The sequence below is a fragment of the Brachycentrus maculatus genome, unplaced genomic scaffold (genome assembly GCF_059751285.1).
Source record: "Brachycentrus maculatus isolate JH-2025_06_01 unplaced genomic scaffold, ASM5975128v1 h1tg000122l, whole genome shotgun sequence".
Taxonomy (NCBI): domain Eukaryota; kingdom Metazoa; phylum Arthropoda; class Insecta; order Trichoptera; family Brachycentridae; genus Brachycentrus; species Brachycentrus maculatus.
Window position 1 is genome coordinate 1,648,916 of NW_028280875.1, and position 27,216 is coordinate 1,676,131.

General features: G+C 32.5%; 1 protein-coding gene across 2 annotated transcripts in view; it reads right to left on the reverse strand.

The window, feature by feature from the left end:
* Positions 1-27,216, reverse strand: part of LOC148309499 (uncharacterized) — a 206,333-nt gene that overhangs the window by 157,165 nt on the left and 21,952 nt on the right. For both annotated transcript variants that reach the window (XM_088260053.1, XM_088260052.1), the window contains exon 2: positions 5,473-5,532. The gene's annotated coding sequence lies outside the window, so the exon portion shown is untranslated. The remainder of the gene's footprint in view (positions 1-5,472; positions 5,533-27,216) is intronic.

Here is a 27,216-nt window from a genome sequence, read left to right on the forward strand (position 1 = left end):
CTTCATCTCTGATGAGATGTCAAAAAATAATACAAAAATGTTTTGTTTCCATGAAGTTGTTTCACTTTCACACAGCGAAATGCATATGAACCAGGTCCATACCGTGCAAACTGTTACGTACGTACGTGAATTATAACATATGACATTGATTAACATGATTCGATGGCATGGCCTAGGTGACGTTGTCCAGGACAGAAGGACATATAACCTGAGGACGAGGAGAGCTGACCCTAACAGTCTACAAGGACAATAAGCTGGGATGTTGCCAGGAAGAAAAAGGTTGAATTGAAAATTTAATCATTTTACCATTTCTATGTTAATATATATTCTGTCCTCCGTAGTGTAATAGTCAGCACGCTCGTTCTGCTACCGTTCTGGAGGACCCGGGTTCGATTCCCAGGGGGAGTAAAAATAAATGAGTGATTTTTTCACTGTAATATTTATTAAAAATTACCCTGGACTGGTACCTGAAGCGGAGGGCTGATCACCTTTCCTTCGTGTGTAAACGATCAATATAACACTGCGTTTATATGACGCAGTGCCCTATGCACCATTGGGGTGTGGATAAGGGTTTTATTATTATTATTATTATTATATGTTCATATATCAAATTTTAAGATACTTGTAAGGGATTTTTATGTTTTTAATTGACTTATTTCCGTTGAATAAAGCTATTTCTAGAACTACGACTTACTACAATAGTACAGGCTGTTCAAAATACGTCTTCATTACGTTTATTTTGTGTCTCTCTCTCTCTCCTTAAATTAACAGAAAGAATGGGGGAAAAGGACGAAGGATATATGTTGTACCTAGCCCAACGACAATTTTGTTCTGAAACGGTCTGTAAGGAGACGAACATGGAAATTATCACGGAGGACTCGACATAACGACTTCTTTTGAAATATTATATTATTATTATTTTTGGTGATATAAATTAGATGACGTGATTCGAAGGCATGGCCTAGGTGACGTTGTCCATGACAGAAGGACCTACAACCTGAGGATGAGTAGAGCTGACCCCAACAGTCTACAAAGACGGTAAGTTGGGATGGAGCCGGGAATAAGCAGATTATTTATATTATTCTCAATATTATTAATATTTAAAGTATTTACTTTGTGGTTAGTCACTTTTACTTATTTATTTTTTTACAAAAATGTTAATAAAATTAGTATATAACCACTCACCGAGATTTTTACGTCTACCGGTTTCGAGACGTACCCGTCTCTTCGTCAGGACAATCACTAACGCAGCATGCAAACAATACTACCCTTCACCACCATAGCACCATTTACACACTCAAAACTACACAAAATGTCTAACACAAGCGATTTTTGGTCGACCCGAAGACCAACATGCACTATAGTTTTCAATACAGACATGCGTTACGAGCCGAGGTTAAACGTGCAATAAAAATAGACCTGTAATCGAATCAACTTATATACTCGTAGGATGAAAGGAGTGGGCGGGGTTCGAATTGAATACTGACGAATCGTGCTTAACCGATGTCGAATCAAACAATGGACTATATGTAAAATTTATTTGGTTGTTAATTAGAGGAATATTATTTTTAAGTGCTTTCCTAATATAAAAAATCTCCATATTATTTAGTTTTAACCCTTTATTATTAGTGTTTAATATTTTTACTCCCGTGTCTTTTTCGAAGACATGATTTGATTCTATGAGGTGATTGGCAAGATTATTTATCGTTAAAATGTAACTTTGTCATAAAATAACTATAAATTTATAGTGATTTTCATAGTGATTTTAAAACAAAGTTACATTTTAATTATAAAATGGAAAATCGCAAAGTTAGAGCTTCAAATATAAATTATAAAGTAGAGTATTGTTGATTTTTGATGTATTAAATAAAGTATTTTAAAATTAAATAATTGAACAAACACAAATACTGTAAAATGAACTGTAACTTTATATAAATAACAAATGAAGGGTGAAATATATTGAATGCAGTCGAAATGCGATGTCTCAGTACGGCAAACGATGTATGGTAGATGTTCGAATGCCGATATAAGGAAATAATGCAAGACTAGAAAATTTTGCATCTATGGCTGATTTAAAGGTATTTAAGTCAGGTTTTTATTTGGCAAAATAAACTGGTCACTGGTCAAATAAAATAAATATGGAAAAAACTAAATATTTTCTATTATATTATACAAAAAATCACGCGAGTCCCAAATTGTCAAGTTACCGGAAGCCGGTATCGATCCCCCGGGCAAGGTCGCGTGCGGCGCAAAATGCCCCGATTCGGGATGAATCTCTCCCGGCGAGGGGGGGAGGGGGGGGGAGGGACTGCGAGTACGGAAATACGCCACCCCGCCGCCCAACCTTGAACCCTGCACCCTTAGATGTTAAGTTAATAACCCACATAGGTAGATTGGTCACCTACATATATATTGTACATCGACAACATTTTGAGTGTGACCAAATACTTGTCCAAAAATCTGGATTATCTCCAATTATAGGAGTTATTTTCATATTATTTTTTTGACATCTCATCAAAGATGAAAAAGAATAGGGAAGTTTGGGCATTTACGGGGCTGACGACCGTCATAGGCTGTTTAAGTGATCACTTTACACATGTGTAACATTCACCAATTCTTTATTTATTGTAACTGCAGACAGTTGGTAGAATTCCATATTGAATTGTTGGGTAATATATCCAAAATAAAACAAGGTTTGTTGGATTGAATTCTACATTTATTTATGTATATGTTTATACGTGACGCGTTTCGTCATTCATAAATAAATGTAGAATTCAATCCAACAAACCTTGTTTTATGTTGGATATATTACCCAACAATTCACCAATTCTACCCATTATTGACAACCACACTACTCAAATTCTTGGACGTTCTATATATATGTTTATCTTTGATTTGATGTTTATCTTTGATCTACATACATGAATTCTTTCTTAAAATAAAAATAAAAATTGCCATGTCAATAAATTCTCCCTTCCCCGAAAATAAATATAAGGGTACATACCTACATCCCCCACTACTTAATGAACAAACTAACCTTAGGTCTTCACTACTGCTAAATATATTTAAATAGACTATTACTGTACATCTCTCTCTCTATGTAAACGCTTGCATGATGCGTTATTGATAAACTAATAATTACATCTACATATAAAAATTCTTAAAAATAATATTACCAACAATTGTATTAAAATCTCTAAAATATGGCCATGTCAATAAATTCTTCCTTTCCCAGAAAACAAATATAAGGGTACATACCTACATCCCCCATTAGCTACTGTTGTCTCCCATAAATTATTGCTGCACATGTTAAAACTGTCACTTAGAATTGTATAGCTACATAAGGACCGTAGTCCATTTGATCTTCACATTCGTTTGATAATGCCCTAACAAGGCGAAACAATTGTCACAATATAATTTTTTATGTGTTTTTTGTTAATAAAATACAACTTAGTAGACTCAAAAAATCTGTGTTTGATTTAAAATTAATACATAAATTAAAATGGAGTTCTACAAATTAAACGCCAAATCAATAAATAATAATGTTTAGTTGAATAATATGTACTGAAAAATCCGTCATGTTTGGTCGATAACAAGTACTGAAAAATCAGTCATGTTTGGTTAAATGGCAAGTACTGTTTAATTAATAATGATTGGTTGAATAATATGTACAGAAATATCAGTCATGTTTGGTAGGGTAATATTTACTGAAAAATTAGTCATGTTTGGTTGAATAACATGTTCTGAAAAATCACTAATGTTTGGTTGAATAATAAGTAGGTACTGAAAATTATAAATGTTTGATATTTTTCCTTCCAATTCTGGCGATACAAGCATCCTATTATATCAAATATCAAAAAACGCGATAGCGCTTTTCCCCACTAAGACGGGTAATTATTAATTCTGTCGCCACAAGCATCCTATTAGATGAATCATCTAGAAGCGCCATCGCGCTCTCAGGCAACAAAACAGTTAATAACTTACTAAATCAACTTTGTCCGCCTCCGTAGTGTAATGGTCAGCACGCTCGGCTAACGTTCTGGAGGTCCCGGGTTCGATTCCCAGAGGGGGGTCTAATAAATATAAGTGATTTTTTCACTTTAATATTTATTCAATATTACTGGACTGGTTACTTGAAGTGGAGGGCACATGAAGGAAGGTGATCACCTTTCCTTCATGTGTTAACGATCAAGATAACACTGCGTTTATATGATGCAGTGCCCTATGCACGATTGGGGGGCGGATAAGGGTCCGAAATCAACTTTTCCGAAGCGCGTACGCGTTCTTAGGCACTAAGGCTCTAGATAATTTACTATATCATCTATCTAGAAGCGCGATCGCGCTCTTCGGCGCTAAGACGGTTAACAACTAAAGTGAGCACACCTAATTCAGAATTGTAAGGAATAACATTATTTGGCGTGTAATTCTTCATTTAATTCACGGCTTTATCGGCTAGCTCTGTCTTAATTCTGTCGTCACTAGCATCCAGACAAAGATAATTGCCAGCTCAGGGCGCGTCGTGAATAGTAATGTGTGAGTCTTGTGAGAAAGTAACCCTTTCACGCCGAGCACAAGAATCTAGAAATGTTTCAAGAATTTTTTTTATATTATTCACTGACACTTCGTGATGGAATTGCATTTTAACATATTATTAGATTAAAACAAATATTTTTAGCTTTTCCACTTTATTTTTATTTGACCAGCAACCTGGTTTCGTCGTTACCGACATCATCAGACTGGTGGGAGGCTATACAAATTGTTATGTTATATATATAAAATAAGGCAGGAGTTAAAAAAAAAAATATCAAATCATGGTTATCAACTCCTGCCTTGTTTTATTTATAACATAACAATTTGTATAGCCTCCCACCAGTCTGATGATGCCGGCAACGACGAAACCCGGTCGCTGGTCAAATAAAAATAAAGTGGAAAAGCTAAAAATATTGGTTTTAATCTAATAATATGTTTCTAGAAAAGTTAAAAGAGCCTGTTTGACCTCAGTTGGCCTTGTTTTATTTATAACATAACAATTTGTATAGCCTCCCACCAGTCTGATGATGCCGGTAACGACGAAACCCGGTCGCTGGTCAAATAAAAATAAAGTGGAAAAGCTAAAAATATTGCTTTTAATCTAATAATATGTTTCTAGAAAAGTTAAGGTTAAGTTTGACCTCGGCTCTAAACGCATGTTTGTGTTGCAACCTTTCGGGTCGACCAAAAATCGAGTGTGTTAAACATTTTGCGTAGTTCCAAGTGCGTAAATAGTGCTATGGTAGTGAAGGGTAGTATTGTTCGCATGCTGTGGTAGTGATTGTCCTGACGAAGAGACGGGTAGATATAAAAATCTCGGTGAGTGGTTTTATACTAATATTACTAACATTTTTGTAAAAAAATAAATAAGCGGCTATCTTTTCATCAATTTCCATGCAATGACTGTGAAAATTCTAATAGGGATTGAGGGTGTTAACTTACTAAGAGAATTTGTAGGGATCTCCTACAGCCAGCCCGTCTCAGGGAACACCATTGCAGAACCTGGAACCAAATTAGACATTTACTACATAATTAATTAGACAAGATGATATGTTCAGCAGTAAATATATTTTTTTTTTTAATTACCCAACGTCCAAGTGACTCTGAAATCTAGCTACGGCTTATGCAACACCGTTTATCATGTCCCTACTCAGGCTTCAACTTTATACGTTTTATAGCCTATGCCTACTTGTGAGTGGATTTACTCTTTATGTTTAAAGTTACTATAATTTCATGTAATTCATGAGTGAAAATTCTACGCAAAAACACTCGCTTCAGCAGTAAAACAACTCGATTCCGAATCTTATTATGACACGCTCATTTCCAACGGACGTGTCGTGCCTGCCCTTAGAATGACAAGGCTTCAACTTCTTTCACCACAACTTCGACATAATGACGTTTTTACTTCGATCTACTAATAATTAATAATAATAAAAATAAAACCCTTATCCGCACCCCAATGGTGCATAGGGCACTGCGTCATATAAACGCAGTGTTATCTTGATCGTTTACACATGAAGGAAAGGTGATCAGCCCTCCGCTTCAGGTACCAGTCCAGGGTAATATTGAATAAATATGACAGTGAAAAAATCACTTATATTTATTTTACCCCCCTTGGGAATCGAACCCGGGACCTCCGGAACGGTAGCCGAGCGTGCTGACCATTACACTACGGAGGCGGACAAATAATAATTAGATACCTTTTATGTATCTTTTTAAATCAAATACAGATTTTATGAGTCTACTAAGTTGTATCGTTTTAAAAAAGAATGCATTCGTTTGAAAATGCCATAACTAGGCTAAACAATTGTCACAATATTAATTTTTATGGGTTTTTAGTGGTCAGCGTGTTTAGCTACCGTGCTGGAGGTCCCAAGTTCGATTCCCAGGGGGGTAAGAATAAATATTAGCGAATTTAATCTCTATTTATTTATTTATTTATTTAATATTACTCTGGACTGGTCCCTGAAGCGCAAGAGTGATCACCTTGCCTTCATACATTCAACGAACAAGATAACATTGCGTCAATACAATGCATTGCCCTATGCATCATTGGATGCAAATAAGGGTTAGAGAGAGAGATATAAAAAAAAAAAATATATATATATATATATATATATATATATATATATATATATATATATATATATATATATATATATATATATATATATATATATATATATATATATAGTTTATTATAAATGGTATGCCTTAATACACATCGTTTTTACCATTTTTTTCGTTTGAACCTTGTCGTTCTAAGAGATGAAGAAAATAAAAAATCTGACCTCAAAGTATTACGAGTAAATTATGTTTAAAGTCTTAAGAAGCTGTATTACACGCCGTTGATATATGTGATATATAGATATATTGTGTTAAGATTTTTACATTGAAGACTATATATGATCATATGAACACACGACACTTTGACCATATGGTCATTCGTTGCAAAAAGAGGTTTACTTTTACTTTTAAAGCTTTACAAATATATTGTGTCCCATCTTAGACAACTGATCAAATCCATTTGGAGAAAAGCACGACCAGGCATCGTGTGATTGAGAAATAATTTACTTTTGGCCTTCTCCAATGCATCCCGGTTACGTGAAAACGTTTGTGATAGATGCATGTATCTTTGTGACAGATACGCATAAGTTTGTGCCAGATGCATGTAACTTTGTGGCAGATACGCATAAGTTTGTGCAAGATGCATGTAACTTTGTGACAGATGTGCATAACTTTGTGATAGATGCATGTAACTTGGTGGCAGATACGCATAAGTTTGTGCAAGATGCATGTTACTTCGTGATAGATGTGTATAACTTTGTGATAGATGCACGTAACTTTGTGATAAATGGGTATAACTTTGTGATAGATGCATGTAACTTTGTGACAGATACGCATAAGTTTGTGCTAGATGCATGTAACTTTGTGATTGATGCGTATAACTTTTTTTTCTTCACTTGGGAGTTATTTTTACACGACGACATCTCAACATAGATGAAGAATGGTATTGGTCCAAATACTATGAACAGGTATTTGGACACACTCAAAATGTTGTGAATTAAATAAAATAGAATATTGCAAATAATATGGGCTATAATCAAAGAAAAAGTAATGAGGTTTGAGGAACGATTAATATCTGTGAGTATATTAATTAATAATTATTTTGAACGTATTTTCTGGTCTAGTAACCATTTAGCAAACACAATACTATACATTTTTTTCCATACAATAATTAAATCACAGTATTGAAATGAGAACAGCCATTTTTAGAGTTGATAAGAATACTCCGCTATAATTATTAGCGTATTTTTTTTTATTATACAGGGTGGCGCAAAATCAATCACCCTATCGGAAGATGTTATAATTTTTGCAAATGGCGTCCTACTTCAATCATATTTGACATTTTGCTCACTCCTTTCAGGAACGTCATAAATAAAAAAACTCGATTTTTCAGGAGAACGTTTTTAAAGTTTAAAAATATAATACAATTTATTAAAAATAAATATCAAGGCACTTTACTTTGCAACAGATCATTTAAGGTAAAACCTGAAGGTTTTTTTTCTCCATTTGAAAAATATTTATTGTATTTAAAAAAAAAATAAACAATACCTTTTCTTCAAAATGCAAAAACAACACTTTCTGCCCTGTAGCGGGTAAATATTAAGTTAAAAATGTGCCTCTTTTGCTGGGATATAGTACATTTTTCGGGCATTCCGAAAACATACACAACTGAAAATTGACGAATTTTGATTTATGACGTTCTTGAAAGGAGTGAGCGATTTGTGAACAAGACTGGCGGCAGCCACTTGACAAATATCATATTTTTCACTAAAAGAAAAAATTAAAGGTGCAAATAAAAAGCATATGTACACACTGAGAGTGTTTTAAATAAATCAACTGGTCAAATTATAAGCTTAAAGTAAAAAAATAATAAAAGTATATATTCTATCGTTTCTCTAGTATTTTAATAAAATCCAGGATTAGGACCTTACATAAAAATAAAAGAGTGTCTGCTTCATAAAAAGTTTCTCTCATCTCACCATAGATGTCTCTAGTGAATTCAAACACTATGTTTAGACTTTGTTCAATATATTGTGAAGTTCCGAGAATTTGAGTAGTGTGTGTGGTTGTCAATCATGGGTAGAATTGATGAATGTTACCCGTTTGTAAAGTGGCCATTCAAACCAGCCTATGACGATCGTAAGCCCCGTAAATGCCCAGACTTCCATATTCTTCTTCATCTTTGATGAGATGTCAAATAATAATATGAAAAATAACTCCTATAATCGGAGATAATCCAGATTTGTGAACACGTATTTGGACACACTCGAAATGTTGTCAATAAAGTTCTAGTTTTATTTTATAAAGTTTTTCTTCTTCATCTATGTTGAGATGTCAAAAAAATAATGTAGAAATAATGATTTCCATCACTCAAAATATTTTTTTTTATTTATTAAAAAAGTTATTCAAAAACATAATTAAATAATTAATTTTGCACCACCCTGATTCTGTTTGTATACTGCAGCTGCCTAGTTTACAGAAGTCAAATACGATTGACGTACGTCGACATTTGTTAAAATTATAACATCTTCCGATAGGGTGATTGATTTTGCGCCACCCTGTACATAACTTAGATCGGTTTACTTAAAAAAAATCAAGGCTAATAAAATTATACATGAAACGAATTCCATCTTAATTTGTATACACACCAAATATTTAGAATCGCTCGATATAAAATTATAGTTTTGGGTGGGTTTAAGCTAAAATCTCATAATTTATACGGAATCAACTGTCGGTTAAACATGATCCGATGTGTAACAGATAATTCCAAAAATATCGCGGAATCTCTCTCATACACAACTTTTTCAACAGAGTTAAACTAACATTCCTTAAAATTTTAGGGGCGATAAATTTGCGATATAATAATAAAACTAATACAGTACTCAATTTTATAAAATAAAACTTTATTGTTTTTAACCACTTTATTGGTACTTTTCTCCAACCGGTTTCGACATGAACCTTGTCATTATTGGTTAAACATGTACATAGTTAACCCTGATGATTGGAAGGTTCTTGTCGAAACCGGTTGGAAAAAAAGTACGAATAAAAAGTGGTTAAAAACAAAGTGTTTTTATTTTATAAAGTTTATAAAATGTGCTATAAAATATCTGCAAAAACATTCACAGAGATGAGTTTGAGTTTCAACACCTTTTAATTGAATATTTAGATAAAATTTTCACATGTGTTCAAACGTTTGGGCGTTTGAACACATGTGTTAAAAAAAACGAAGTAAGCTTTATAAATACTTAACCAAGTTCTCAACTACAATCAGTCGTACTTCCGAACGTTTTGAAAATCGTACCCACATGTGGAAGGTTCCAAAACCATCGTGTATATACAGGTTTCAAGAATTAATGCAATATGGATGTTCAATAATAGACAGAATGGTGAACGTTACACAAGTGTATAAAAGGATCGCTTAAGCCAGCCAAATGTCAGGTCGTAAGCTCTGGGATGCTTCCATCTTCTTTTATGTGAAGAGGAAGATAGATGATCAAGTTGAGACACATCACATTAAAGTAAAAAATAAGTTTTATTTAAATATTAATGGTTTATTAAAATTTGGTTTGTTAAATTTAGAAAAACAACAGAACTAAAATAGTAAAAAAGGATAATATGTGAAGAAACAAGAAATAAATTATAAAATAGTATAAAATATATCTTATATCAATTGCATTTCAAATATTTCAAATAATAAATTATTTTAAAATATAATCGTATTTTGAAATACTTGAAAGCGGTCAGATCAAGAGTCGGAATAATCGGCGGGTTTGCACGAGGAGACGCATGAATGTGGAAGAGGTGTAGATTGCAAAGACAGATAGATCGGCAGGGGGTTCTATTCTCTCTGCCTAACCGTGCGAGAAGCGATGTGACGGTTACTTAATTTTAATTTTTAGAGCATAAAATTAAGAAATACAATAGAATAGTAAAATATCAAGTAAAAGCAAGAATGAAAAATACCGAAAGAGAAATTACTTGCGTATTTTTTCAGGTTTAATTTTTTGACTATTAATACTGCAGTAAGTTAGACTAACACCCAAGATTTAATAAGGTAAATATGAGATAAACATTTTTTTATGCTGATGAATCGGGGAATCTATTTTCGGTCTACTATGCCAGATATGCGAGACATGACCCATACATTACTGTTGCATATATAACATCTTTCAATAGGCCAAGTGTTAAACTAAATATTTAATAAAACATTTGTATTCCTCGATGACAGTTCAAGGTAATTCAACGGAGGATTTTTCAATAATTTTTGTTTGCATAAAAGCGAAAAAATTCAACAAACAACTTCAAATAAAAATGACTAAATCTAGACCAAATGATAAAAAATACAAAATTAATATACGACTATTTTTAAGTTATCGCGCGCTTATATGATTATTAACCACTATGCATGCCATTATATGGTGATGATTGAAATCTGAGGAAGTATTTTGTTACAGTGAACATTTTCTTTATTGAAAGGTGGTGGCTATACCTTACAAAAGTTACATGTATGCATATTTTTATAATGATTACAATACATTATTTATATTTATAATACTTTCTGGGTGCTTACTATACTGGGAATGATATGAGGTGAAGAAATTATAGGTACATCATGTATTCACGAATGTGAAAAATAATGGGCTTGCCTTACTGGTAAACCCTAGGCACGCCACTGAGATATATATATATATATATATATATATATATATATATATATATATATATATATATATATATATATATATATATATATATATATATATATATATATATATATATATATATATATATATATATATATATATATATATATATATATATATATATATATATATATATATATATATATATATATATATATATATATATATATATATATATATATATATATATATATATATATATATATATATATATATATATATATATATATATATATATATATATATATATATATATATATATATATATATATATATATATATATATATATATATATATATATATATATATATATATATATATATATATATATATATATATATATATATATATATATATATATATATATATATATATATATATATATATATATATATATATATATATATATATATATATATATATATATATATATATATATATATATATATATATATATATATATATATATATATATATATATATATATATATATATATATATATATATATATATATATATATATATATATATATATATATATATATATATATATATATATATATATATATATATATATATATATATATATATATATATATATATATATATATATATATATATATATATATATATATATATATATATATATATATATATATATATATATATATATATATATATATATATATATATATATATATATATATATATATATATATATATATATATATATGTATATAATATTTATATTTATTTAAATATATATATACACCGCCACGAAAGGTTTAAATTTATAATGCCTCCGATGTACCCGATAAATTCTGATTATTATTAATATTATTTTTAAAATCAATGTGTAAATATGTTATGGAGGAATACCTAATATCTTAGCCTTGTATTAATTATATTTATAGAGATTTTATGGTTATTAGAAGCAATGTGCACTAGGTACACAACACTGGGAAGGAAATGTTAACTATGTTAAAACATCAAATGTAGGAATACCTCTACCCTGCGATTTCGGAGAACGGGCAACGGCTGTCAAAGTAAATAACAAAAGTCTCATTCATAAAGTATAAGTAGTTCCACAAAACACAGATGAGGTATGTCACTTAAAGTCTACTCAAGAATGCCACAGTTATCTAAATATAGTCTCCAAGACGCAAGGAGTATGTATGCACGGAACACACATTCCTAAAAGACGTCTGCTTCCATATATTTGAAAAAAATACAATGAAAGGTGAGCTTTAACCCTTTCCGGTCCTATGTCGAATGTCATTCGACATCGACTTTATTCCGGTGAGTCCAATGTCGAATCTCATTCGACATTTTTTTCTTCATCAGTTTAGTGTTAAAATACAAGCAAACATATTTTTTTATGTAATAATAAGATTATTAGATTAAAACTTATATTTTAAGCTTTTCCACTTTATTTTTATTTGACCAGCGACCGGGTTTCGTCGTTACTGACATCATCAGACTGGTCTGATGATGCCAGTAAAATCAGTAAAGTCAAATAAACGATCGGAAAACTAATCCTTTAATCACATAACAATTACACTGATCTCTTTGCATCTGGATTGGATTTAACGCTGATTAAATTGCTGGCAGCAGTCCCTCGACAACAGATGTGGCTCGCGCCTTATTCTATTTGGGACCTTGACACAGAAAATGCTGCCGGCTGAATGTAAACATGATCCGGATTCATGTAAACCCATTTGGTGTGCGGCCTACGGCAATATAAGGGCCAATCCGGCCAAATGAATCGGATTATAAACATACACGAATTGTTTATGGCCCATGAAGCTTACGAGCCTGTTTTGCAGATGTCGCTTACTCCTTTCAAGAACGTCATAAATAAAAAAAACTTGATTTTTCAGGATAACGTTTTCAAAGTTTAAAAATATAATACAATGTATTAAAAAAATATATCAAGCCACTTATTGAACTTTTTACCGTGCAACAGATCTTTTTAAGTAAAACCTGAAGGTTTGAATGACGTTGTTGAAGGAGTGAGCGATATAACTTGATTTTTCAGGAGATCGTTTTTAAAGTTTAAAAATATAATACAATGTATTAAAAATAAATACATCAAAGCCACTTATTGAACTTTTACTGTGCAACAGATCTTTTTAGGCATAATCTGAAGGTTTTTTCTCCATTTGAAAAATATTTAGTAAATTTAAAAAAAAAATCAAACAATCCCTTTTAAATAAAACAACACTTTCTGCCCTGTAGCGGGTAAATATTAAGTTAAAAATATGGTTTTTTGCTGGGATATAGTACATTTTATGGGCATTCCGAAAACATGCACAACTGAAAATTGTCGATTTTTGATATATGACGTTCTTGAAAGGAGTTAGCGATGTGTCACAATAGATTTTAATAAATAATGATAAAACTAAAATTTCAAATGTCCCAAAATGTGAAATGGTAATTACTCATCGGGAATATTATATATATGACTTATGTATGTAATATGTTATGAAATTAACAAATAAAAAAAGTTTATTAAAATAATTCATGCATTTAAACACATGGTTCATGTTTCGATCAGTGATTGTCACGAAAAAATTCATGCATCATGTCCAATCTCATTGGTAATCTAATTCCGTAATAGAGTTAGGTCATCCCGGTCAATTGGGTCCATCGGAATATGAAGATAAATATGTAATTGACGAGATGAAGGGTGTGACGGTAATTTGATTGACACGGATCGATTCGAAGGTCAAGTGATAATGAGTTGGACTCGCCAGTCGGCATATCGCTCACTCCTTTCAACAACGTCATATAAAAAAACTTGATTTTTCAGGAATCGTTTTTATAGTTTAAAAATATAACACAATGATTTAAAAATAAATACCAAGCCACTTATTGAACTTTTTACTGTGCAACACATCTTTTTAGGTAAAACCTGAAGATTTTTTCTCCATTTGAAAAATATTTATTATATTTAAAAAAATAATGAAACAATACCTTTTCTTCAAAATGCAAAAACAACACTTTCTGCCCTGTTGCGGGTAAATATTAAGTTAAAAATATGCCTCTTTTGCTGGGATATAGTACATTTTCTGAGCATTCTGAAAACATCCACAACTGAAAATTTTCGATTTTTGATTTATGACGTTCTTGAAAGGAGTGAGCGATATGTTACACATATATAGTAAGGATGTGATATCAATGCCTGTCGGCCATTGGTACAAGAATTACAGTGGTTGACACAACAAAATATCCAATTTTTAGGGAAATTACAATAATTTTATTTTTTTATTAAATCGCTAATATAATTGTTTATTTTATGTTGTAATTTTAAATCAAACACAGATTTTTTGAGTCTACTAAGTTGTATTTTATTAATAAGATAACGTAAAAAAATTAATATTGTCGCAATTGTTTCGCCTTGTTAGGGATGTCATTCGTTTGATAATGCACGAATGACATTCGTTTGATAATGCCCTAACGAAGCGAAACAATCGTCACAATATTATTTTTTTATGTGTTTTTGTTAATAAAATACAACTTAATAGACTCAAAAAATCTGTGTTTGATTTAAAATTAATACATAAATTAAAATGAAGTTCTACAAATTAAACATGAAATCAATACAACATTTTGAGTGTGTCCAAATACTTGTTCACCAAATCTGGATTATCTCAAATTACAGGAGTTATTTTCATATTATTTTTTGACATCTCATCAAAGATGAAGAAGAATATGGAAGTCTAAATGTGCCCGTAAATGCCCAGACTTCCATATTCTTCTTCATCTTTGATGAGATGTCAAAAAATAATATGAAATCAATAAATAATTGTTTATTTATTTAAACATATTACAAACATAAGTCACATATAAAATATTCCCGATGAGTAATTTCCATTATTCATTTTGGGACATGGGATTAAGGTTAACAAGACTGAAAAACAGATGAGAAAGTAGCTAATGAGAAAACACAGGGCAAAATGAAAAATATAATCCCTATATGAGTAATGGAAATTGCTCATCGGGAATATTATACTGACCTTCCCAACAACGTTGAGATAGGTACCGCGTTATCGGAGGGAACGTTATAGAGGGTAAATGTTTTAAATTGTATTTTTACACTTTGACTAGCGGAAATAATCTGGTCATTATTAAATTAACATACAATTTAAAACATTTACCCTCTTTTTTATTTGAGTTTTACTTAGTAAATACCAATATTTCTTAAATTCTACTGTGACACGTGTTTCGATACATTCCGCATCATTTTCAAACACCGTATGTGAAGCTTATTCTCAATTTTAGAGTTGGGTCCTTGGGACGTTGAACGTTGAATTGGGGGTAGTTTCTTATTTTTATTTATTTATTTACCTCTATAAGGTTCGCTCCAATAACGCGATCTTTATCTCACAACGTTATAGGGGGGTTTACTGTATGTGTGACTTATGTATGTGTAGTATGTTTTTAAATAAATAAATAAGTAGATCAAATAAATTGGTATTGTTTTCAGGCGAGATTCTTTACATAATAAATTTTTTTAATTGTATTATCTGTTCATCAATTTCCGTGCAATGACTGTGATTTTTTTTAAATTAAAAGGAACCGGGGTCCATAAATTAAACTAAGCTCTATATATACGTTCATTAGCGATTATGAAAGGTCTCGTCTGTTGAATATGGTCAATAAGCGCTGATGGATGTAGCGACTGAAGATATGCCTATTCTATGTGAAGCCCAAATGAGGGTTTTAATGAAGACGATTAAAAATTAATTGGTCATCAAATCTCTTCTATCGTTTGGTTAAATCAATTTTACGACGTCGTAATAAGACACATTATCGCGATTAAGCTACATATTATATAAATTTACAAATCTCAACAAAGATGAAGAAAAATATATGTAAAAGAAGATGATTACTTTTTTTAGGAATCACATGTGATAAATTTAATGAAACTTTATATTTGAGTACACGCGAGCCATCTATGGTTGGTTTGAGAAAGCTTTGATTTAGCGGAAACCCTTTTTTTTGGATGTATGGATGATCAAGATTTGAGTACTGTGGTCGTCAATCATGGGTAGAATGGTAAACGTTGCATGTGTGTAAAGTGATCACTTTGTCAGCCTGTGGCAGATCGTAAGCCCTGTAAATGCCCAGACTATATGTAAAAATATCATGCATGGGGTGGTAATCCAGTTAATGTCTATTCTGCATTAATTTTTCATTTCAGGGTAAAAATTCTAAGGGCGTTTGTGCACTACACGGAATATTACCGTCCGGCAGTCCGGTTTTGAAAAATAAAAGCGACTACGACAATTTAGCGTGATAGAATTTACGCGCAACGCGTTCACGCACTGATCAAGAGCACCGATCCGAAGAAAGATGGACAAAAGCACAAGCCAATCTTCGTTTTAAAACGCTAACTGACGTGCCGGACGGTAAAATTCCGTGTAGTGCACAAACGCCCTAACGGGATCGCAGAATACGTCCGATAATCGGATTTGGGTGTGTCATCAACTACGCAGCGGCATCCAACGATGACACATATGCTGATTCTATAGGCGATATGTGCTACTGTCCATATTAGGTGCATTTATCTGCTAGTACATCACAGTGGGGTCAGTAAAAATGGAGTTCAGGGTTGGCAAAAATTAAACAAAGATCCGAAAATGCAAGTTGAAGTTTGTACGTAGTACATAGCACAAAATAACGTAAATAATAATGAAGAAATCCTTAAAAACTATATCGCTCACTCCTTTCAACAGCGTCATAAATCAAAAAACTTGATTTTTCAGGAGAACGTTTTTGAAGTTTAAAAATATAATACAATGTATTAAAAATAAATTACTAGCCACTTATTGAACTTTTTACTGTGCAACAGATCTTTTTAGGTAAAAGCTGAAGGTTTTTTCTCCGTTTGAAAATATTTGGTATATTTAAAAAAATAATTAAACAATACCTTTTCTTCAAAATGCAAAAACAACACTTTCTGCCCTGTAGCGGGTAAATATTAAGTTAAAAATATGCCGCTTTTGCTGGGATATAGTACATTTTATGGGCATTCCGAAAACATGCACAACTAAAAATTGACGATTTTTGATTTTTGATTTATGACGTTCTTGAAAGGAGTTAGCGAAATATGCTTTTTGACATGATCACAAAAAGCCGGAAGCAGTATTAATAGGATGTCATTAGGGTGAGGTAAAATGCATTAGGAAATAAGAAAAACAAAGCAGCTCTCTTTCAAATGTCATTACAGCTTAGAAAGTAGAGACATTACGCGGATTAGATAAGATGGTAAACGGTGAATGGAGTCAGAATTAGAAGAGTGGATAAAAAAACGTGGAGGCATGTCGCTCACTCCTTTCAAGAACGTCATAAATCAAAAAACTTGATTTTTCAGGAGAACGTTTTTAAAGTTAAAAAATATAATACTATTTATTAAAACTGAATATCAACGCACTTATTGAACTTTTTACTGTGCAACAGATCTATTTAGGTTAAACCTGAAGGTTTTTTCTCCATTTGAAAAATAACTAGTTTATTTAAAAAAAAAATAAACAATACCTTTTCTTCAAAATACAAAAGCAACACTTTCTGCCCAGTAGTGGGTAAATATTAAGTTAAAAATAAGCCGCTTTCGCTGGGATATAGTACATTTTCTAGGCATTCCGAAAACATGCACAACTGAAAATTGATGATTTTTGATTTATGACGTTCTTGAAAGTAGTGAGCGATGAGTTACGTCAAGATTTGAAGGAAAAAAAGATTACTTTCCATCAAAATGTTTTATGAGAAAGCCTGTGTTCACTAGTCATGTCGATAATCACAAAAATGTAATAGAAATACATCTATTTTGACATCTCAAAATAGGTGACGAAGAATATAGAAGTCTGGGAATTTTACCCCCTAAATGTCCGCCTCCGTAGTGTAATGGTCAGCACGCTCGGTTACCGTGCTGGAGGTCCCGGGTTCGATTCCCAGGGAGGGTCAAATAAATATAAGTGATTTTTTCACTCTAATATTTATTCAATATTACCCTGGACTGGTATCTGAAGCGGAGGGCTGATCACCTTTCCTTCATGTTAATGATCAAGATAACACTGCGTTTATATGATGCCCGCCTCCGTAGTGTAATGGTCAGCACGCTCGGTTACCGTGCTGGAGGTCCCGCGTTCGATTCCCAGGGAGGGTCAAATAAATATAAGTGACTTTTTCACTCTAATATTTATTCAATATTACCCTGGACTGGTATCTGAAGCGGAGGGCTGATCACCTTTCCTTCATGTTAATGATCAAGATAACACTGCGTTTATATGATGCAGTGCCCTATGCACCATTGGGGTGCGGATAAGGGTTTGAAAAAAAATGCCCATACTTCCTTATTCTTCTCGGCTGTCCAAACTTAAAACACAGTAAGGGACATTTTTTTGTTTTTTTGCATTTTTGGACTAAGTAGAATCTACTTAGCCCTAAAATGCAAAAAAAACGTACTACAAAAAACATGTCCCTTACTGTGTTTTGAGTTTGGACAGCCGTTCTTCATCTATGTTAATATGTCAAAAAAAACTCCTATAATTGGAGATAATCCAGATTTGTGAACAAGTATTTGGACACACGTAAAATGTTGTAAATAAATTAATAAAATAAAAAATGTTTTGAATGGTGTAAGCATTAACTTGGTGGTCATAAATTAAACCCCGAAGAGGGCAACAGGTTGTTGCCGAAACTAGTTGGTTAATAAAAATGTGAGTGGATCAAAACGCGAAGTCTTTTTATTTCTCAAAATAATATAAAATTAAAAATATATTTTTGGCGTTTCTCATGTATGTGATTATAATCCAGGATTCGTACCTCACATACAAATAAAAGTGTTTCTGCTCAATAAAAAAGCTTCTTCATTTCACCAACCGTCTCTAGTGAAAATTGAGGATTACTTGTTACTCTTCCTTTTGAATGTTTTATTTAATTATTTCTATAGTAATTATTTTTTGACATCTCATCAAAGATGAAGAAGAATATGGAAGTCTGGGCATTTACGGGGCTGACGACCGTCATAGGCTGGTTTAAGTGATCACTTTACACACGTGTAACATTCACCAATTCTACCCATTATTGACAACCACACTACTCAAATTCTTGGAAGTTCTGTATATATGAACCAATTTAGAAACCTTGTTCTTGAATCACTAGAACTTCACTAGAGACATCTATTGGTGAGATGTTAAGAAGCTTTTTACTAAGCAGAAACTCTTATATTAGTATGTGAAGTCCGAATCCTGGATTATAATCACACACATGAGAAAGGCCAGAAAATACCATTTTCATTTTAATTATTAAGCTTATAATTTAACCAGATAATTTATTTACAACATTTTGAGTGTGTCCAGTATGTGATCACTTAAACCAGCCTATGACGGTCGTCAGCCCCGCAAATGCCCAGACTTCCATATTCTTCTTCATCTTTGATGAGATGTCAAAAAATAATATGAAAATAACTCCTGTAATTGGAGATAATCCAGATTTTGTGAGCAAGTATTTGGACACACTCAAAATGTTCTGCTAATAATTATCTAAGAAAAGAACTTTTGACGCTCTACTCTCTAAGTCCATGACGAAAAAATACCAAATTCCTTATGTAATTTTATTGCAAATTATCCAGAAAACATCATCGGAAAAGTGTATTTTTTACAAGAGCCATTAAAACGATTCTATCGAGAATTCGAGATCCAGCTAATACCATAGAAAATGGACAACGCAAGGTTATACGAGAAGTAATCAACATAAAAAACCATGAAGTAGAATTAGTACCAAGATTGCATTGGCAATGAAACCATTACGGATGATTAAATACCAACACAGAATAATTCATTGAACTCCATTACAGTTTTTTTTTTAATACGTAAACATGGCGGCCAATTCTCCTTTCAAGGATAACATTAAATTAACATTAGGCTGGGCGTTAGTATGTAAGATTTGTTGATCGGTGTCCTTAACTTATTATTTATTCTATTTATTGTATCGGCATTAACTTTGTGGTAAGACATGTTACAATGATTAACAAAAACACTTCGTTTTTTACCACTTGAGTTTTATTATAGACTACATGTTTCAGAAGTTAAACTTCCATCATTCATGTCTACATAATAACATACTAACATAGTTATTATACAGACCTGAATGATGGAAGTTTAACTTCTGAAACATGTAGTCTATAATAAAACTCAAGTGGTAAAAAACTAAGTGTTTTCTTTAATCATTATTATTTATTCATATTCAATTAATGTATATAATATATATATATATATATATATATATATATATATATATATATATATATATATATATATATATATATATATATATATATATATATATATATATATATTCATTCATGCATTCCGCATGATTTTCAAACACCGTAGGTATGCTAAGCTAATTCTAAATTTTAGAGTTGTGTCCTTGGGACGTTGAAGGTTGAAGAGGGTGTAGGACCTGTTTCTTATTTAATTTTTTTTTCTTCTTATTAGTGGGAACATAGACAATAGGGGGAGGCTTTAGTCATTGTCATATTGTTAATTATTGTTGGTTTATTGTTATTTATATTTTTATGAATTTCTATTGTTTCAAAATGTTGTAGTTTATGGCTTTTCGTATTAATTATTATTAGGATTTCTACGTTATTGTGGTTAAATTTGTGATCATTATCTATTGAATGGTTGGCGAATTCCGAAAAATTATTATTTCTCAAACATAATTCATGTTCCCTGATTCTTGTTTTGAATTTTCTGGAAGTCATACCAATATACGACTTCCCGAATGAAATTAAACGCCAAATCAATAAAATATTATTTTTTGATTTGGCGTTTATTTGTAGAACTCCAGTTTAATTTATCTATTAATTTTTAAATCAAACACAGATTTTTTGAGTCTACTAAGTTGTATTTTATTTTTAAAAAAAAAACACACACAAAAATTAATATTGTGACAACTGTTTCGCCTAGTTATGGCATTTTCAAACGAATGTGAAGATTAAATAGTAAAGATTAATATTATTTTTTAACATCTCATCAAAGATGAAGAAGAATATGGAAGTCTGGGCATATACGGGGCTGACGACCGTCATAGGCTGGTTTAGCCATAGGATGGTCGTCAGCCCCGTAAATGCCCAGACTTCCATATTCTTCTTCATCTTTGATGAGATGTTAAAAAATAATATGAAAATAACTCCTGTAATTGGAGATAATCCAGATTTCGTGAACAAGTATTTGGACACACTCAAAATGTTGTAAGTAAAGGTTGAATTAAGGACAGCCATGTTTTGAATATTGAAAGCATGAACTTTGTGGATAATATTGATTTATTATTTTGAGAAATAAAAAGACTTTGTGTTTTGATCCACACACATTTCGGCTGTCCATACTCAAAATACAGTAAGGGACATTTTTTGTAGTACGTTTTTTTTGCATTTTTGGACTAAGTAGATTCTACTTAGTCCAAAAATGCAGAAAAAACGTACTACAAAAAAATGTCCCTAACTGTGTTTTAAGTTTGGACAGCCGATTTGTGAGTGGATCAAAACACAAAGTCTTTTTATTTCTCAAAATAATATAAGGACCGTCAGTCTATTTAATCTTCACATTCAAAGAAGACCTGAAAAGCGATGGCTTGACAGCTGGAAGGCCTCGTAACAAAAGACAGATAACGAGACAGACAGTTACAGAATCAATAAGAAGGAAGAAGAAGAATAAATTTTACTATCACCACGTGTACTGTACTGCACGTGAAATTTTTTTGAAACCATTTATTTTTAGCCCTAAAACGTGAGGTCTTCAACCTTCCATCGCTAAAAAGGTTAGCGACGAGTGATTAATGATCAACCTGTCAAAACAGAGTTGAGACATTTTGTAAAATGGGAAATTCCTTGATACCGAGCTGTTGCTAGAAATTTAACCGAGCTGAATTTTGTGAATGGTAATCAGCGCTTTGTCCCGCTGAAAACTGAAAATTTAACGGGCTTGTAAGATTTGTAAATATTTTTCCCATAAATTATGAACGGACACGAATTTTCTTAATGGACAAACGCTTATGAAAGGTTGACAAGAATGGCGGGTATTACTGACATCTCGTTAATTTATTTCATTTTATTTATTTAATTAACTTACATTTTTTATTCAATCAAATACAATTTCTACACATTTCTACTTAATGCATTCTTACAATTTTATAAGAATGCATGCGAAAGCCTCTCCAAAAAAGAGACAGCTCTTGTGCTTGGAGAGGGATTTTTTTATAGTATCATGTTATAAATTTAAAACAGGAACCAATACGTCTCCTACGGTCTATTTGCGTCCGAGTCATTCAATACTTTCTCGGGTGTCCCGCAAGGGTCTAACCTGGGTCCATTATTATTTTCTATTTTCATTAATAATATTAACAATGTAATTTTAAACTCACGGTTTGTGTTATTTGCGGATGACCTGTAATGCATTCGCTTTGAATATATTGTTTGTAATGAATATGTGTCTATATTTTTTTCAATAAATTGAAATTAAAATTGAAAATTATAAAAAAAATTACTGGGCAACATATATTTTTATGCGGTACGAGGGAGAGTTTTTGTTTATATGTTTATAGTGTTAAGTTTCTTTTCGAGAGTGTTTGTGTCTTTTATAATTTATATGCACACTATATTTACAAAGTCATTTACAGTGTCGTTAAGCGTCCCGTGCGCATGAAGAGATGCATAAATATGGAAGAGGCGGAGAATGTCTGCAAAGTCCGAGTAGCCTGGCGTTCTATTCAGCTTACCCCTGCGGGGAAGCGGCGTGATGATTATTTGGATTGATAGTTATGAAAAGTGTATTGAGATGAGATTTGAAGGTCATAATATTAACAGTCATGATTAGAATTGTGACTGTTGCAGTGTATAAAGCGATCATGTAAACCAGCCAATTACAGTTCGGTATCCTTGCGAAAACCCTGACATCCATATATTGTATATACCCATCTCAATACATCTCAATATAATTCTGAAATTATTTATTACCTAACAAGGATAGGTACCCATCAGACAGCCATCGAAGAACCAAAAAAGCTGTGTTTGATTTAAAAATAATACATAAATTGAAATAGTTCTACCAATTAAACGCCAAATAAATAAATACGGAAATAAAATTACCCGGTCATCTCTCTCTAATTAAATGAAATGAAATTATTTATACTTACACGGGTAGGTACTCATCAAACAGCCCTCGAAGATATCAATAAAACGACAGATGTCGAATAGTTCAAAATATTTTATTATAATACAAATCTGACATAGAATTACCCTGTCATTTCACTGCAATTAAGATGCTGAAAAGAAAATACGAGATAAGTATTTGAAGATGGAATGATTCCGTCATGATTTGATTTTCCGCAAAGCAAAAAAGAAAACATTCTTGATATTTTGAATCGTCAATGAAATACGGAAAACTTCAAAGCAGAAGCGCCGTTCAATTAATGAAATCAATCAAACAGAAATAATTGGGTTCGGGACGGATTCCCAGGCGAGTAGGTTCGCTGACAAAAAATACCGGGCACGAATATTGTAAAAGAAACATGAGAAGCACTTGGAGGGAAAATGCATGCGCAAAACGTGACGTGGAGTGAGGTAAGATTTACATTGAGCAAGTAACTGACTCCAAATACAAAGCAAGTCAGTGCTGAGTACTGCCATCGTATAAATAAGCCAGTACAGCAACAAAAAACGAAGAAATTATCAACAAAATCAGAATAGTGGGTTTCATGATGCTTGTCGAGTAAGGCCTGGTTTACATTGAGCTATCAAACTATCATCAATTTGTAATCTTTATAAATATTTAATTTAATTTAATGATTTATATTATCCACTGACACTTCGTGATGGAATTGCATTTTTAATATATTATTAGATTAAAACCTATATTTTTAGCTTTTCCACTTTATTTTTATTTGACCAGCGACCGGGTTTCGTCGTTACAGACATCATCAGACTGGTGGGAGGCTAAACAAATTGTTATGTTATATATAAAAGAAGGCAGGAGTTGATAACCATGATTTGATATAATTTTATTGAGAAATTAATTTAATTTGAGTGAATTTAAGTATTGCATGATATTAAAAATATTTAAAAGTATTGTAGGATATTAAAAATATTTTAAAATAAAAATATTTTTAATATCATACAATACTTAAATCCACTCAAATTTAATTAATTTCTCAATAAAATTATATCAAATCATGGTTATCAACTCCTGCCTTCTTTTATATATAACATAACAATTTGTATAGCCTCCCACCAGTCTGATGATGTCTGTAACGACGAAACCCGGTCGCTGGTCAAATAAAAATAAAGTGGAAAAGCTAAAAATATTGATTTATATTATCCACTGACACTTCGTGATGGAATTGCATTTTTAATTTATTATTAGATTAAAACCAATATTTTTAGCTTTTCCACTTTTTTATTTGACCAGCGACCGGGTTTCGTCGTTACCGACATCATCAGACTGATCCAGTCTGATGATGTCGGTAACGACGAAACCCGGTCGCTGGTCAAATAAAAAAGTGGAAAAGCTAAAAATATTGGTTTTAATCTAATAATAAATTAAAAATATTGGTTTTAATTTAATAATATATTAATTTGATGAAGCTAAAAAATTGTAGCTTCATTAACTTTTCCCTTCCGGAGCTAAAATAAAACGCGCGTCCCGGTGTAGGGTAGTCACTACACAATAAAAAATTAGTGATTTTAACATAAACCTCGGATGGTGACTACAACATGGCTCCAGAGTATGGCTCAATATGGCTCCAGAGTATCTTAAGGAGCTGTGTATTCCAGATGAATTGGTTGATAGACGTCTCACGCTTCGATCGGCTACAACATCTGCAATGGGCAAAGTTATCTTACCAGCTCGCAACCAACGCACTAAATTTGGCGAGCGTGCCTTTGCTGTTGCAGGACCGACGGCGTGGAATGCTCTTCCACCAATGGTTAGAAATAGTGAGAGTGAGATGATCTTTAGAAAAAGACTAAAAACACATTTGTTTGCTAAATCATTTCCACCATAATATTTTCCCCAATCCATTCACAGTGAAGCGCCCTTGAGGTATTTTTTTTACGAAAATGGCGCTATATAAGTTATCCAATTTTATTATTATTATTATTTACAACAGTGTAGTCAGTTCTCGGCGCCAGTACTGACGCCAGTACCTGACTCAATGTAAATCCGCCTTAAGAGCGAAGCAAGTCTCGTTCTTAGGGTAATTTACCTCACTTAGCGCATTTTAACTCGGGCCCTGCGCCAATACAATGTACACACCGTGGGAACGAAGAAAAAGTTCAAAATTCACCATCAACTACGCAGATAATTGGAAATCAATGGCAATATTGTTTCGATAGATGATAGATGAATTTTGAAAAAGAGAAAAAAGATTTGTCTTCTTTCTCTCTTTCAAAATTTTATTTTTGTATCAATGTCAGACCGTATTAATTTTATTTTAATGTCACGAATTAGAATTTATTAAAGTGGTATGTATTACATTAAGTGAATGATGAATGATGAGGAGAGTGTTGTATTACCAAACCACAAAGTTAACAATGCTTTTATTGTAATAATATACAAAATGCATATTTTTTCTAGTAAAAAGCTTGACATGAAGTGAGTTCCGGGACCATTTCATTTAAAAACAAGCCCTGCTTATAACTAACACCACAATCTGTGAAGACTCGCTCAATTTACTGAACCGCGTAATGTCGAAATAAAAAAAATATTTATTCCCTCGTTTCGTATTGCAGTTTTGTTATTCACGACTGTTTGGATGGCTAATCCGCCGGCTCCATTCTACGCTTTCTAAATCTCGGTATTCTTCATTTCGAGAGGAAATGGAGAGGAAAAAATAATTTGAGTTTTATGTGTTTATGGCGTCGTTGTTAATTCTAAACGAACTGGCCGACACATCGCTTCCCGCCGCGCGAGGCAGGTTGCGTAGCAGAAGTATGCAACACTCTTTGGTGTGTCTGTGTGTGTGTCTGTGTGTCTGCCGATGTGTGTCTATGTGAGTGTGTATGTATGTCTGCCTATGTGTGTCTATGTGTGTGTTTGTGTCTTTGTGTCTGTCTATGTGTGTCTACGTGTCTGTGTGTCTTTGCGTATTCGCGTGTCTATGTGAGTGTGTATGTATGTCTGCCTATGTGTGTCTATGTGTGTGTGTGTCTGTGTCTTTGTGTCTGTCTATGTGTGTCTACGTGTCTGTGTGTCTTTGCGTATTCGCGTGTCTATGTGAGTGTGTATGTATGTCTGCCTATGTGTGTCTATGTGTGTGTGTCTGTGTCTTTGTGTCTGTCTATGTGTGTCTACGTGTCTGTGTGTCTTTGCGTATTCGCGTGTCTATGTGTGCGTGTGTGTATGTGTATGGGTATGTGTGTTTATGTGTGTGTGTGTGTGTGTGTGTGTGTGTGTGTGTGTCTTTGTGTCTGTATATGTGTCTGTATATGTGTCTGTATATGTGTCTGTCTATGTGTGTCTGTGTGTGTCTGTCTGTGTATGTGTGCGTGCCTAAGTGTGTGTGTGTGTGTGTGTGTGAGAGAGAGAGAGTGTGTATGTGTGTGTGTGTGTGTGTGTGTCTGCGTGTGTGTCTGCGTGTGTGTGTGTCTGCGTGTGTGTGTGTCTGCGTGTGTGTCTGCGTGTGTGTGTGTCTGCGTGTGTGTGTCTGTCTGTGTCTGTCTGTGTGTCTGTCTATGTGTGTCTGCGTATCTAAGTATGTCTATGTTTGTCAGTGTGTATTGTCTGTGTATAGTCTGCGTGTGTCTGTGTGTGTGTCTGCTTGTGTCTGTTTGTGTAAAAAATATCTTAAGCATCCTGCTTATAAAGTATAATCATAAAGTGAAAAGTATAAGATTTCTTGGAAGCTCTA